At 35.2% G+C, this 14205-nt stretch overlaps 1 pseudogene; it reads left to right on the forward strand.

The window, feature by feature from the left end:
* Positions 1 to 5320: 5320 nt before the first annotated feature.
* On the forward strand, positions 5321 to 12865 carry LOC140849735 (kinesin-like protein KIF3C; annotated as a pseudogene).
* Positions 12866 to 14205: the final 1340 nt, after the last annotated feature.

A 14205-nucleotide genomic window follows, 5' to 3' on the forward strand; every position in this document is an offset into this window, starting at 1 on the left:
AAATGTGAATAGCTAAATGGCCAAAGTGTCATTTGTGTGTATTAGTGGAATTCATGTATTAGTGGAAATTTTGATTTAGAAAATCACCAAAGCAAACACATTAATAAAATATCACAGGACTCTCATATGTCTACATTTAATTGTGCTCCTATTCCTCAACATAGACAATAATTACTCTATTTTCTATGCAACATGGGCTGTTTCTGAATTATAGTTACATTTTACTGCCTCAATCCAGGGAAACATTGCTTTAAAATAAGCTGCATCAACTTGCATTTCTCTGTGGGAAACTCTGGGAAGAAATGAAAATCATTTTAGTTACTGTAACATTGCCTACATCAAAACAGAACTATAATTATATTGCAGGTGGCAAACTACTTAAGGTACCTGCAGAGTACAGATAAAGTGGTTCATTGGTCATCCGTTTCCCAGGAGGTTAGCTTACTCCACAGAGTGTGTATAATGCATATTAATCCAAATAGCCCTCAATTCCAGTCATTTAGAGAAAGAACACCTGAATCATTCTTTAAAAATATGTTTTTAAATCCATTTTTTTCTTATTCTAATCACTATCATTCAGTATTTTTAAACCTATTTGGAAACTGATATTGCTACTCTAAAATAATTATCCAGAATTTTTACGCTTCTGAGATTACCCTACAAGAAAGGGAGTAATGATGCCCTGCATGTGCGCCATGTCAGGAGGTGTTCAAAGCATCGCATCAGCTAAAAATATGTGAACTCCCGGTATCCATCATTGTAGCAGGTAGATAGGTCAAGTTAAATGGAAAATTCTCAAAGCATGAGACATTGTATCTTTCTTGAAAAAAGGCAGTGTCAAAAGTAAAAACAGAATTTTCCCATTCTCACAAACAAATTTGTGGTCTATATACTAAATATTCATATATATTTTAAGATACTGTGACATTATGACAGGTGGGCTCGCTCATTTTTTCTATTGATTACACATTATATATGATGGGATGAAAAGTAGCTTGTGGTTTGGAACACAAATAACAATCGAACAACAAGCAAATATGATGCCAACTACCATTTATAAATCAATGCTAGCTCTAATTCATTGATGTTTGTAGATTGGCAAAATCCTTTTCACAATTCAGTTCATTACCTCTATGCATTTAAAGTAAAATAACTATAAAAGGTGCAGGATGCCTGGGTCATTTCCAACACTTACAATTAACATTTCTTAGTTTAGCTATGTATAATAAACAAAATGAGGTCACATTAAATATATTATTTTATCTGGAAGATAATTCTACATAAAAATAACTTATACAAGTCTTATATGTAAGTCTCAGGTAATATTTTAGGATTTAGTCAAAGTAAGACCAAATGATTTGAGTTAGATACAGGAGAAATAAATTTTCATAGTCAGCCATGAAAGTTATATTTTAAAATATAGGACATTTTTACTCAGAAAGCATCCATGAATTCCACTAATACACACAAATGACACTTTGGCCATTTAGCTATTCACATTTCCTACTCAATGATCTTATTTTAGAAAAGAAACAAAGTACATTAATTAGTGTGTAATAATAATAATAATACCTGTCACTAATAAATGAATGGAAATTGTCAAATGAAATTTCTTATAAAATGGAAATTTCACAATGTAGTATAAAAGAAATCAAGGGAAATGTCTTTTCATTGTTTGATTTGAAGCAACATTCTTATTAAGCTCATCTTATTCCTTTTAGTTTCTTCACTTACAGGCTTATTTTCTTAGCTGGTATTAGTCTTCACTGAGAAAAATTAATGAAAAAAATGTGAAGCTTTATCTAAATTTTTTATTCACTCAAGTTCTTAAGTTAAAAAAACAAATGAGAGCAGTCTTGCTTTATTCAATCAATTTTGAAAGGATAAAATTTTTGTAAATAATCTATTCTATAATACACAAGAAGATATATTTTATAATTCTTAACTTCTTATTTTTATTCTAATATGTTGATTGAAACAATACAAAAATAATATTACAGAAAATGATTTTGTAGCGAGACAATGTTACATATGAATTAACTAAGTATCTGCTCTGATGTATAATTTTTACTTTCATATTCTTGAATAATATACTTTTCCAAAGTATTCCATGAGAATTTTTATAGCTTGCATTGTCTGCTGCATAATTTGAGGGTTATTTAGGACGTGTGAATCACAGTGAACAGGCTCCCTCTATCACCACCTAAAAGGTGGCATTCCAATTGAAAATTAAATGCTATTACATCTACTTATAGGGTATTCACCATTTAAAATTTAATTGAAATTTCAAGAATAGATATTCTTAGAGGATTTTGTGCAGGGACAAGATTCTAAATAGAATTTTTGTGAACACCATGGAAGCACTTGAATATTAAAAACACTAAACAAGTCAGTGCCAGCTGTATTTAAATCATTTTTTTCTGATGTTTCTACAAAGAGTGACAATGTTTTTGCTGTTCATTTGGCTATTCCGTAACCCTGTCACTAAAGTTTTAGGTTTTAGCTCTGATCCTTTTCTGTTAGAGCTCATGGAGGAAGTTTTTAAATTCACTTTTAGTTGAGACAAAACACATTTTGAATACTTATTAGTATTTGACATTTGTGAAAGATTTTAATACATCATTATCCAGAACACAGTGCCTGAAATTGTTGTTCCAGAACATAGAGGACCCATCAGAATGGTTGCTTTTACTATTATTCTTTCTGCAGGTACATCTCTATCTTTAAATATTATCTTAGTACACATAATGGAGGATATTATCTTTCATATATCTTTTATTACCTTAAAAATTATGTCTGAAGTATTTATGAGTGTTATTCTAAGTTAATGTTTTCTAAATATTTATATAAATTTAGTATTTCACATGATTTTTTATTTTAAATGTCTATATTCTTTGTATATGAGTACATTTTTCCATTGTTGGACATTAAAAAATTGGATTTGCATTAATAGTAGAATATATTTGGTTTTAAGCTTAGTATGTAACTTGTAATTTTGCTCCACTGTTTTCAGGTTGCATAATTACCCTATGTTTACATAATTTATAGATAGATAGATAGATAAATGATTACATTCATAATCATACATATTTACACATGTGATTTATAGATATTTATATATACAGTGTATATATATACATATATTGTCAATATATAAATATATCTTTATAATATATAGAGATAGATAAAGATATTTGTTATAAGGAATTAATTCATGTGGTTATAGAGACTGAGAAGTCTCAAGATCTGCAGTGGCACTCTGGAGACCCAGGAGAGCCGAGAGTATAGTAAGAGCCAAAGCTCACATTCCAGGGTGAGTCCAAAGGTGGGAAAAGACCAGTGCCCCAGCTCAAAGACTGGTAAGTGTGAATTATTCTTCATCGTTTTATTCAGGCCTTCAATAGATTGGATAAGCCACAGTGAGGAGGGCAATCTGCTTTACTCAGGGTAATGTTCAAAGGTTAATCTCAACCAGGCACACCAGCAATAATGCTTAACCAAATACCTGCACACCCCAGGGCCCTGGCAAGCTGTCATTTAAAAATCAACCATCCCATCTGGACTCATGAATATTGGAAAATAATCAGACTCTGTGGTGAGGAGCATGGAAGGAGCAAAACGGGAATATTGAGTTCAAGGAGATCTGGGGAAGAAATGTAATTTTTAGGCCACAGAAGTTGGCATGAAGAATGAGGATCTTTATCTCACATATTAATGTCTTCCCCTGAGACATCCTTTATCAAAGAGGTAGGTTTGGAAAACCCAAGACAACAAACTGAAAATTTTTATAAAAGAGGAAATTCTTTGCTCTCTTACAACACTAAACTATGTTTTCTACCTTTATCTTGCATCTACCTACCACTTCAGCATTTTATTTAAAATAAAAATAATAATAATAATAAAGGGAGAAATGTGGGATCCACATATAAATCAAGTATAAAAATCAAACGAAAAAAAAGAGGAAATTCTTTAAGGTTAGTATAAAAGGCAGCATAAGGTATATTAATATTAGAAATCAACAGCTTTTATTTATACAAACAAGTGGGCAGAAGAAAGCAAAAGAAAACTTCCATTAAAATAGCAATAAGAAGTTGAAATATCTAGTGATAAATCTAAATAGAAAATGCAATGTTTTTTAAGCAAAACTTTGAATCACTAATAAAAGACTCAAAATAATTGAATAAATTGGAAAGTTATTACATTTTTTTGATATTATGATTAATGTAATTATTCACATAAATTCTTTAGCTTTCATTGCATTCTTAATGACGTTATGGCTGCATGAAGACTTATTTCACTGTGAATAATGTCATACAAGGTCCATTCGTGTAGCAAATGTCAGGATTTCTTGTTTTTTCTTAATGGCTGAATAATATGCTGTTGTTCATATATTCCACATATTCTTTATTCATTCATCCATAGGGCAGTTAGTTTGTATCCTTGTTTTGCCTATTGGAAGTACTGCTGCAGTGAACATGGGAGTGTAGATAGCTCTTCGAGATCCTGATTTCATGTCCTTTGGGTCTATGTATACCAAGAAGTGGGACTGCTGGATCATATGGTCATTTACATTGAATTATCTCAGGAACCTCTTTGTTGTTTTCCATAGTGGCTTCACCAAGTACCTTCCTACCATACTCTGGTTCCGTTCTTCCTCTCTTGCTAGCCTCCTTTGTGAACTGGTGATTTTCTGTAGTAGCATGCTTGGAGTTATTTATCTTTTGTATATTGACTGTAGGCTTTTGCTTGGTAGTTAACATGAGGCTTACATAAAACATCACATAGTTACAACTACCTGTTTTATGATGACAACTTAACTTTGCATACAAAAACTCTACCTTTTAACTCTTTTCATGCTCATGATTTTCACTATTTACATTTTTTGATTTTGTGCATTCTTCAAAAAATTATAGTAGTGATAGTTATTTTTAATAGTTTTGTCCTTTAATCTTTATACTGGAGTTAAGTGGTTAACACACCGCTATATTACAGTATTAGGATATGCCAAATTGACCGCATACTTACCTTTACTAATGTGTTGTATATTTTCATGTTGCTAACTAGTAATCCTTTCATTTCAGCTTGAAGAACTCCTTTCAGCATTTCTTATAACATAGGTCTCCAGTTGTGATTAAATTCTTAAGCTTTTTTGTCTGGGAAAATCTCTCTCCTCATCTCTAACGATTGACTTTGTCAGATAAAGTAAACTTGGTTGGCAGGTTTTTCTTTCACACTTTGAATAAATCTCACTCTTTCTCCTACTCTGTGGTGTTTATGTTGAGAAATTACTGATAACCTCATGTGCATTCCCATGACTGCAATGACTGTTCCCCTAGTTTGGGATTTCAAGGGCAGTGAGGCCCTTGAGGTGGTGGCTTGGTGCAGTCCCTTAGCTGGAAAGAGGAAGCTACTAATCATGAGTGAATCCTAAACACAGGTATGAACTGGGCCAGGTGACCCTTTTGTCCTTGGGGACCTGCCCAAAACCTCTACCTTTGATGCTGTTTGTAATGCCAGCTCTAAGCAGACAGACTTACATGGTAAAATAATGAGATCTCTGATATACTTGGTGTTTCAGGGTTTCAATGGCATGGAGTTTGTCTATGCACACATGTGCACCAGCAAGACCTACACCATGCAACAAACCTGAGTAGAACCTGAACTGTATGGGGTTATCCCTAATGCCTGTAACACATCACTCATATCTTGCATTCCCAGAACCAGCACTGCCATAGTTCAGGTTTACCTGGAGATCTACCAGGAGGAGAGTCAACACCTGCTCTGCAAGGAGACTTGTAAGAGACCGGAGCTGAAGGAGAACCCTGAGATAGGGTCTACATCAAGTATCTCCCCTCCTTTGGCACTGAGAATTTCAATATTCAAAGTATATGATGAACCTGTGGAGCCAGATGTAGATGGTGGGCAGTACACAACTGAATGATGTCAGCTCTGGTCCCACACCATCTTTGTCATCACCACGGAGTGCAGTAAGCATGGCTCTGATGGCCAGGACCACATCCATTTGGGCAAGCTCAACCTGGTGGACCTGGCTGGCAATGAGAGGCAGAATAAAGCAGGACCCAACACAGCTGGAGGGAAAGCCACAGTCTGCAGGTAGTGGTGGCAATGGAGGTGGCAATGATGCTAGTGAGAAACCTAAGGAAACCTCCAAAATCAACCTCCCATTGTCTGCCCTGGGCAATGTGACTGCTGCTCTGGTGGACAACAGGAGCACTCACATCCCCGACTGGTACTCCAAGCTGACCCAGCTGCTCCAGTATTCTCTGAAGGGGAATGCCAAGACCACTACAGTGGCCCTCCTGGAGCCAGCTCCTTAGAGCACTACAAGAGCCTGTCAGCCCCAGTGGGGTTCTGTGTGGGGCCAGTGATTGAGCCCTGGGTGGCTGAACAGAAATATGACAAGAACTGCCTGCCCCAGACTATCTTGGAGTCAACCTTGCATAAGAACATAGTTACCTTCAGAAGCAGAAGAAGGGCCTGGAAGAAAACAGTGGCCATACAGGATGATTGAAGTCTGGTCACTGAGGAGAAGCAGAGCTTTTGGAGGAGAAGATGCTGGGAGACCTATAGTGGGAGCACCAAACCACAGGGCTGCTAGCAGCCAAGTACAAACCCACGAGAGCAAGCTGCCTGTCTGGGGCAGGAACATCACGGATCCCCCAACAAGCAGCACATGTTGGAAGTGAAGAGTCAGGAGACTGCAGAGCAGAAGTTACCTGAGCAGGAAATGCAGCAGAAGATGATGCTCAGAGATGAGGAGACCATGGAGCTCTGGGGGCACCTATATACCTCTCCCCGCAGCAGGAGGTAGAAGTCTACCTAAGAAACTCAAGAAGCTTCATGCCAAGCTGCAGGTGGTGAATGCTGAGATCCAGGATCAGCATGAGCATGCCTGTGTGGAACAGGATTTGGAGGAGGCACAGAATGAGCACACCCAGGAACTCAAGCTCAAATATTTAACCATCAAGAACTTCATCCCTTCTGAGGATAAGAGCAAGGTCATGAGCTGGTTTTACCTAGACTGTGAGGAGGAGCAGTGGAAGATCCAGCCTTCTGTGTCAGGTGGAGTTCATATCAGCGAAATAAGGAGTGACCAATGACCCCGGTGGGCTACAAGAGGCCTATAGGTCAGTAGGCTTGGTTGCCATGGTGATAGGGCCCCACCCTAGACACGGCACTGAATGCACAATATTTTTGGATTTGTATGTGTCCCTTCCAATTGTGAATGACATGCAATTCTATCAGAACCAAGAACAAGATATCTCTCCAAGATATGGAGAGGCTCATGTAGTCAGACAGCTTTCTGGAAACACCTTCCAGGCTTGAAATCCGAAAGTCCAGATCCAGGTGCCGGAGTCCTCAGCAGAAGACTCCATGGTATAATATACACAAATAAATAAAGCTCAAACAATGTTATTTTTCTGTGAAATAACCCTGTTAGTAATTACCTATACATAGAATTAAATTATCTATAATAAAAAAGCATGTTTAATATTGCTTTTGTGTTTCTTATCTGTACAACCATCAGTAGCTCCATACAGTCTTGAGGGAAAGGGGTTAATATTTTTATAAGCTCCCGTTGTCATTGATCCAATAAATCCATTAACCTTCAGATAGTGTTTATTACTTTTAATGAATTATGCTAGCAGAATATGATGTTAGATGTTATTTGGTGTATTGAGGATGACATTCCTTATTTTACTCTATTGGGAAATAAAAAGCATAGATATTGTTGATATCATAATGTACATTTCCCAATGGTCTTCTGACCAAACAATGGTCAGAACTGTCCAGGTGTATTCATTGCACACATCGTTACAAAGTTGACATATATAATATTTAATTCATGAGTGAGAACAAGATATGCCACCTGCAATACAGTAATATGCACTTTGGCTTTCAAAGCAATTTTCACTGAAGACTCAGGAACTCCTAAGGCTTCTCAAGAATCATTTGAAATGCAAATATCGCATTTGAAAGGTTGTTCTCCTTCAGGACAAAATATTTTTAAACTGTTCAAACAGGACATCAATACAGAGACTGGAGTGAAGGTTCTTAAAGGCACAATTACATTTCACGGATTTTTGCAGGTACTTGAAATATTTGTATATATATCATTAGGATGCGTTAAATTGTTAAAATGTGTTAGTTATCTCATTTTTACATTTCAGCATATGACACATAATATATGTTAGTTATGTGATTTCAATTATTTTGCCTTTAATATGGTCTGATAATTATTTTTCTATTGTATTGTTATACTGCTATGCTGCACAACATATTTATATGAAATTATAGATACCTTTACAATCCATTAGAATGTAATTACATTCTGATACCAAGTAAATTTTTTTCCATTAATAAATATATCATGATATTTGCAGATATAAGCAACAGCATTAAATCTTAAACTAGCTTAAAAAATCAATTTCTATATTATGACAGAAATTGCTATTAAAACTTTTAGAATTAACAATGTTCTTTTAGCTGACAACTAAGGAATGATAGAACTGACCCTTCCCCTTCAGTGTCCATCTTAATTGTTTCAAGTAACTCTGCTTCAGCTTAATTCACATGTGCACATCTGATCTGATCATTATGGACACTCTGACTGGCCAGCTGGGACTTCAGATTTGTCTCCGTAGACTTGAGGGTTAAGGTCAAATGAATGACTGGTTCTTTCTGAAAGAAAATTCTTTTAAAAGTTTCTATTATAAGAAGAAAGAGTAATGAACACTCAGTGTTCAGAATGTTCAGAGTTCGCACAGCCTGATTCTCTGGCCTTACAGACTCAGCCGAGGCCTTTAGGAATTTGGCCTCACACTTATATGTATAAACTTTGAGAGTCATGGGAGCTTTGATCTTGAGGACAGCTTTCTGTATGCAATCACGCTAGATGTGAAGAAAACACTCCCTTGGTTCCAAGTTTGGAAATGCCTCAATTTCTCCAGAACAGGGAGACCTTCTGGACATTTTACTCCCTGGTCAAAACCCATAAACCCTCCATTGCTCCTAGGATGAGTCAAATCATAGCCCTTTCCTTTGTTTCTTTGCTTGCTCTCCTTGTATCTGCCTACTTAGATCTTTCAAGACTTTTCATCCTAAGTTCCATTCTTCAGTAATATAGATATTTTTGCATTCTTAAATGTACTATACTCTTCCTATATTCCTTCACTTGACATCTGAATATGCTCTTCCCTCTGTTGGAATCAGCCTCTTCCCTGAGCTAAACTCTAGTCACTTATACTCTTTTATCATATATCATTTACTCAGGGAAGTGCATTCTCCTAAAATAAAGCCTGCTACCAGTTGATCAGCTTCTCTTAGTTGTACTCTAAATCTGATGCTGTGCTTTTAAAATAAGAACAGTATATATGGACATTGTAAAGTAAAAATGAGACACAAGTTAGGGCCAAGAAGTTAAAATGCTTATGAAAAATACTACATGCCCAAATCTAAGCTAAGGTTTAGGACAAAGGTTTTTATGTTATCATTAACAAAAATTTTCAAATTCTATAAGGTAAACTATGGGGCTTCCCTATCTCCTATAGTTCTGGTCAAAGACATACTTGCTTTAACATATAAAATTATGTAGACAAGTGGAAATTTTTCTAGTCATGCCAAAATATCTGGAATCACATAAAAGTAACAGAATAAAGATAGGTGAAGGGAGACGTAGTGGAGAGAGAAGACAAAGTAAAGCAAGAGACCATTTGCTAATTAATATTCCCTTGTTGCCTGCTTTAATCTCCTCTTCATGCTGACAGTTTTTCACAAACAATTTTTATGTCTGTGCTGTTTTTATATCTTCCATAATCCAGTGTAAGAGTTCCTTCCCACATGTCAAATTTAATGACAGACAGTAACTCAGTGGTCTTCCTGATTTACAGATAAGCAAATGTCCTGCCATAACAGCCCCTCCACAGGTAATAAATATTCCTCCAATTATTGGTGGAATCAATTGTATACTTCCCTTGCAAAATTATTAGTGTAGCAGGTTGACTCCTCAGCTATGCTCAGGAGTTTTGAATTTTGAATAAATTATTCAAATTTGAATTGAATAAAAACAACACAGACTGGTCATGGATATTACTCCATTATCTTGCTCTGACTGACCATCTTCAGTTATTCAAAATAGAGAAAATTGTTTCAATAATTCTTTGCAGTTGTTCATATGTGCAGAAGCTGGGGTGATTTATAATCAAATTCAGTAATGATAAAGCAAAATAAAGGTAGTAACCCACTAACGAGCCAACAAAGAACAGTTCTGAGACCAAAGGTTGCTGTCTCACTGCTTCCCAGATTAAGTACCTCTTTGAGACATAGAGTACATCCAGGAATGAATAGAGTGAAGCCATGCTGTCTTTATAGGACTTGGCAATAGTGAAACAGTAAACCTTACTTTAATCTCTATTTTGTCCTACCCACATTGCCACACTGCTTGCATGTGATAATTTGCCTATAAGATTAAATGTGCAATGCACTCATGAAGCATGGTTGCAATTTAATGAAATGTGATCCACATTATTTTAATTGTATAATTCTGTGACTTATGACAAATACATGTTATAATAACCACAGTCAAAGATATATAACATTTTTCCACCTTCCTAAAAAGTCCCTGTATGGCGCTTCACAGGCAGCCTTTCCCTAATCCCTGATTCAGACAATACCTGCTATCTGTGACTATGAATTTGTGTTGCCTCAAGAATTTCATATACAGGATGCATTTGTTTTCTGGAGCATCTATAAAAAATTGCCACAAACTTGGTGGTTTAAAACAAGAAGAGTGTGTTGAATTTGTATATTTGTTGTAGACAAATGTTTATCTTTAGTAAGAAATGCAAAAACTAAATGTAACAAATTACGTGCAAATATTGTACACTGAACATCACTAAATATTGATGACAAAATATTAATAAGTAGTGGTATCTCTTTTATTTTAGGAATCCACCAGAAGGATACAACTGAAGGGGAGGTATTTGAAGGATGAGAGTCTCTATCTGCCTTTGTTGGAAGAAGTCAGGGTGGGGATACATGGAAAACATGAGAAGGAAAGTGGGTGGTGTCTAGGAGCAAAGGCCAGCTCTTCCCTGACAGTTAGCAAGGAAATAGGTTCCTTAGTCCTACAAATGAAAGAAAATGAATCCTTCTGACGGAATGTGCTTGGGATTAGATTCATCCCTAGAGCCTCTGGAAAGGAGCACAGCCCTACTGGGTAGTATAATCAAAAGCAGAAAGAACATAGTATATTAAACAACTGTAAGATGAGATAATAATAAGTTACACAATATATTTACTATGGTTTTAAATATTTTGCCCACCTTTATTCCATGGAAAAGCCAATGCTCATATTCTAGGTATATATAGAGAAAAATAGGCATAGCGGATTTTGGCTCTTAGGTGCATTTCCTTCTGTTACACTTTTCCTTACACATCTGTTTATTCCAAATATAGGCTAATAATGGACACACTTTAGGTAAAAAAGAAACAAAAGTGGTGCCTAGCTATGTGTACAAAAGGTTAAAATGTAATAGCAAAAAAAGATAACTGAATAAAATTAGTTATGCAAGATGATTTATTCATACTGTACAAATGTTTTTTTAATTACTTATAATCTAAATAAGACTTTTTCTACAAGATTTTATTATGTACCTCATTTTATTGTGGTGGAATTTAGAAGAAAATAAGCTGTGGAAGCTTATTCAAATTCTTGACTAGAAAATGATGTAATCTGAAGTAGAATTTAGGATCGTTTATTTTTCTAAAAGTAAATAACTGCCCCTAATTTTAACAAAAATAAAAATTATATTTCCATATGCTGTGTTTTGGTGAGGTGAACTGTGTTTAAATCCAATGGTTAATCCAAACTAATGTTGCTTTAAATTATATATAAAAAGCTGCACTTTAATACAAAACAATCTATTAATTGCAAAATAATAGCCATTCTCAACATTCTGTGTGATTCTCTTTTACCTGCATATGAGCATAGTATTTGATTATGGAGACAGCATGCATTATAAAGGTGATTAAAATAATGCAACTAGATTGGAAATCAGGCATAGCTACAGCAATAAGCACAGAGTGTCCAGAACACTTAATCTAAAATGAAAATATTTTAAGCTTTCACATTTAATCTAAATTGAATTTATGCAGTTAAAGAGTGTAAAAAGGGAGTTTCCTTCATCAAAGATTACCCTTTCATAGGCCAAGAGGTATCTACTTACAGACATCTTCTGCAAACCAATATTCACACCACTATGGAGATTTATTATTGAAGTGCTCTAAATCATTGTAGCTGCACAGCACTTGACAGTGCCAATGTGATCAGAGCTGACAAGGCCTAGAGCACATTTGGTGTCTGCTGTTAGAAAGTCCTGCATGTTGCCAGTGGAGCACAATCTTCTGCTTAAGCAGAGTTCTTTGGGAAAATGGACAGAAATACGAAAAGCAAGATGAGATAAATAAAATAGAGGGTAAAAAGGAAGATAAATGAGAATAAGAAATCTTCAAATGAATCAAGACAGCAAACACAAAGCAAGTGATTTATGGGTTTCATGGTCTGATTGCTGCCAGAAGACCACAAAGGTTACATTGGTGTAACATGGATACAAATGCATGGAAGGTGCAGACACACCTTGTTTTATGACACTTCACTTTATTGCACTTTGGAGATACTGCATTTTTTTACAAATGAAGGTTCAAGACTTCAGTGGCGGAGGTAGTAACTGCACATGTGGTGGAGGAAGTAACTGCACATGTGGTGGAAACAGCAAGAGAACTAGGATTAGAAGTGGAACCTGAAGATGTGACTGAATGGCTGCAAACTCAGGATAAAACTTGAAAGGATTGGGAGTTGCTTCTTATGGATGAGCAAAGGAAGTGGTTTCTTGAGATGGAATCTACTGATGAAGATGTTGTAAAGATTGTTAAAATGACAACAAAAGATTTGTAATATTGCAATATAAACACAGCTGGTAAAGCAGCAGCAGGGTTTGAGAGAACTGACTTCCATTTTGAAAGCCCTACTGTGGGTAAAGTGCTATCAAACAGCATTACATGCTCTGGAGAAATTGTGAAAGAAAGAGTTAATTGATGCAGGAAACTTCATAGTTGTCTTGTTTTAAGAAACCATTACAGCCACTCCAACATTCAGCAACACTACCGTGATCAGTCAGCTGCCATCACCACCGCCTGAAAGACATGACACACTGAAAGCTCTGATGATATTAAGCATATTTTAGCAGAAAGGTATTTTTAAATTAAAGTGTGCACTTTTTTTTAGATATAATGCTATTGTACACTTAACAGACTATAGTGTAGTGTAACATTTTATGTACACTGAGAAACAAAAAAAAATAGTTTGACTTACTTTATTACAAGATTTGCTTTATTACAATGGTTTGGAGCCCAACCTGCAGTATCTCTGAGATATGACTGTATAGGTTTTAGTAGACTTAAACCATGCCAATATTTCTGATACAGAAACATTACCTAAAAGAAGGGGACAAATTTTTTTTTTTAACCCTCTGAAATTTACCTTAAAAATGACTTAAATGTTATACTCAAGCATAGCATTCAATAATACTAGGTTCGGGATGAACTTTAGTATTGAATACATATCAAGAGACACTTCACCAAGGCAATCAAAGTTTTATGTCAAAGTATTTATATCCTAAACCTTTTCTAATTTAATAAGCTTATCTACGTTATACTCAATATGTCCATCTGATAGAAATAGGAAGGATGAGAATGAGAGGGATCATATATAGTTATGATAAAAGCTAGTAGGTTTTATTCTTACTTTACAAGTGTTTTGGGAAAATCCTTTATAGATTTTTTTTCCATTTTTCCCTTCAAATTCATCTCTCAAAGTTTTCCTAAAATACTACTAACCCTATATTTCCCTAAAAATTAGAATTCTTGTTTCAATATTTTAAGAAAGTAGGAACATACTACAATCATAAAATAATTAATTTTTTAGGACATGGCATCTAAAAAGGGATATATTTTAAGGATAAAAAAGCTGCAGATTTTAATGTTGGTATTCAGCAAAACTTCCAGTTACTTGCAGTATGAGTCTTACCCAGTGAATGATCAATAATGATTCCAGTCTAGCATTATGCAAGAAGTTTCCATTCTTCCTCTATTATCACTATTTTGTATTGGCAGCTTAGTATAATA

The sequence above is a fragment of the Manis javanica genome, chromosome 5 (assembly GCF_040802235.1).
Source record: "Manis javanica isolate MJ-LG chromosome 5, MJ_LKY, whole genome shotgun sequence".
NCBI classification, from domain to species: Eukaryota; Metazoa; Chordata; class Mammalia; order Pholidota; family Manidae; genus Manis; species Manis javanica.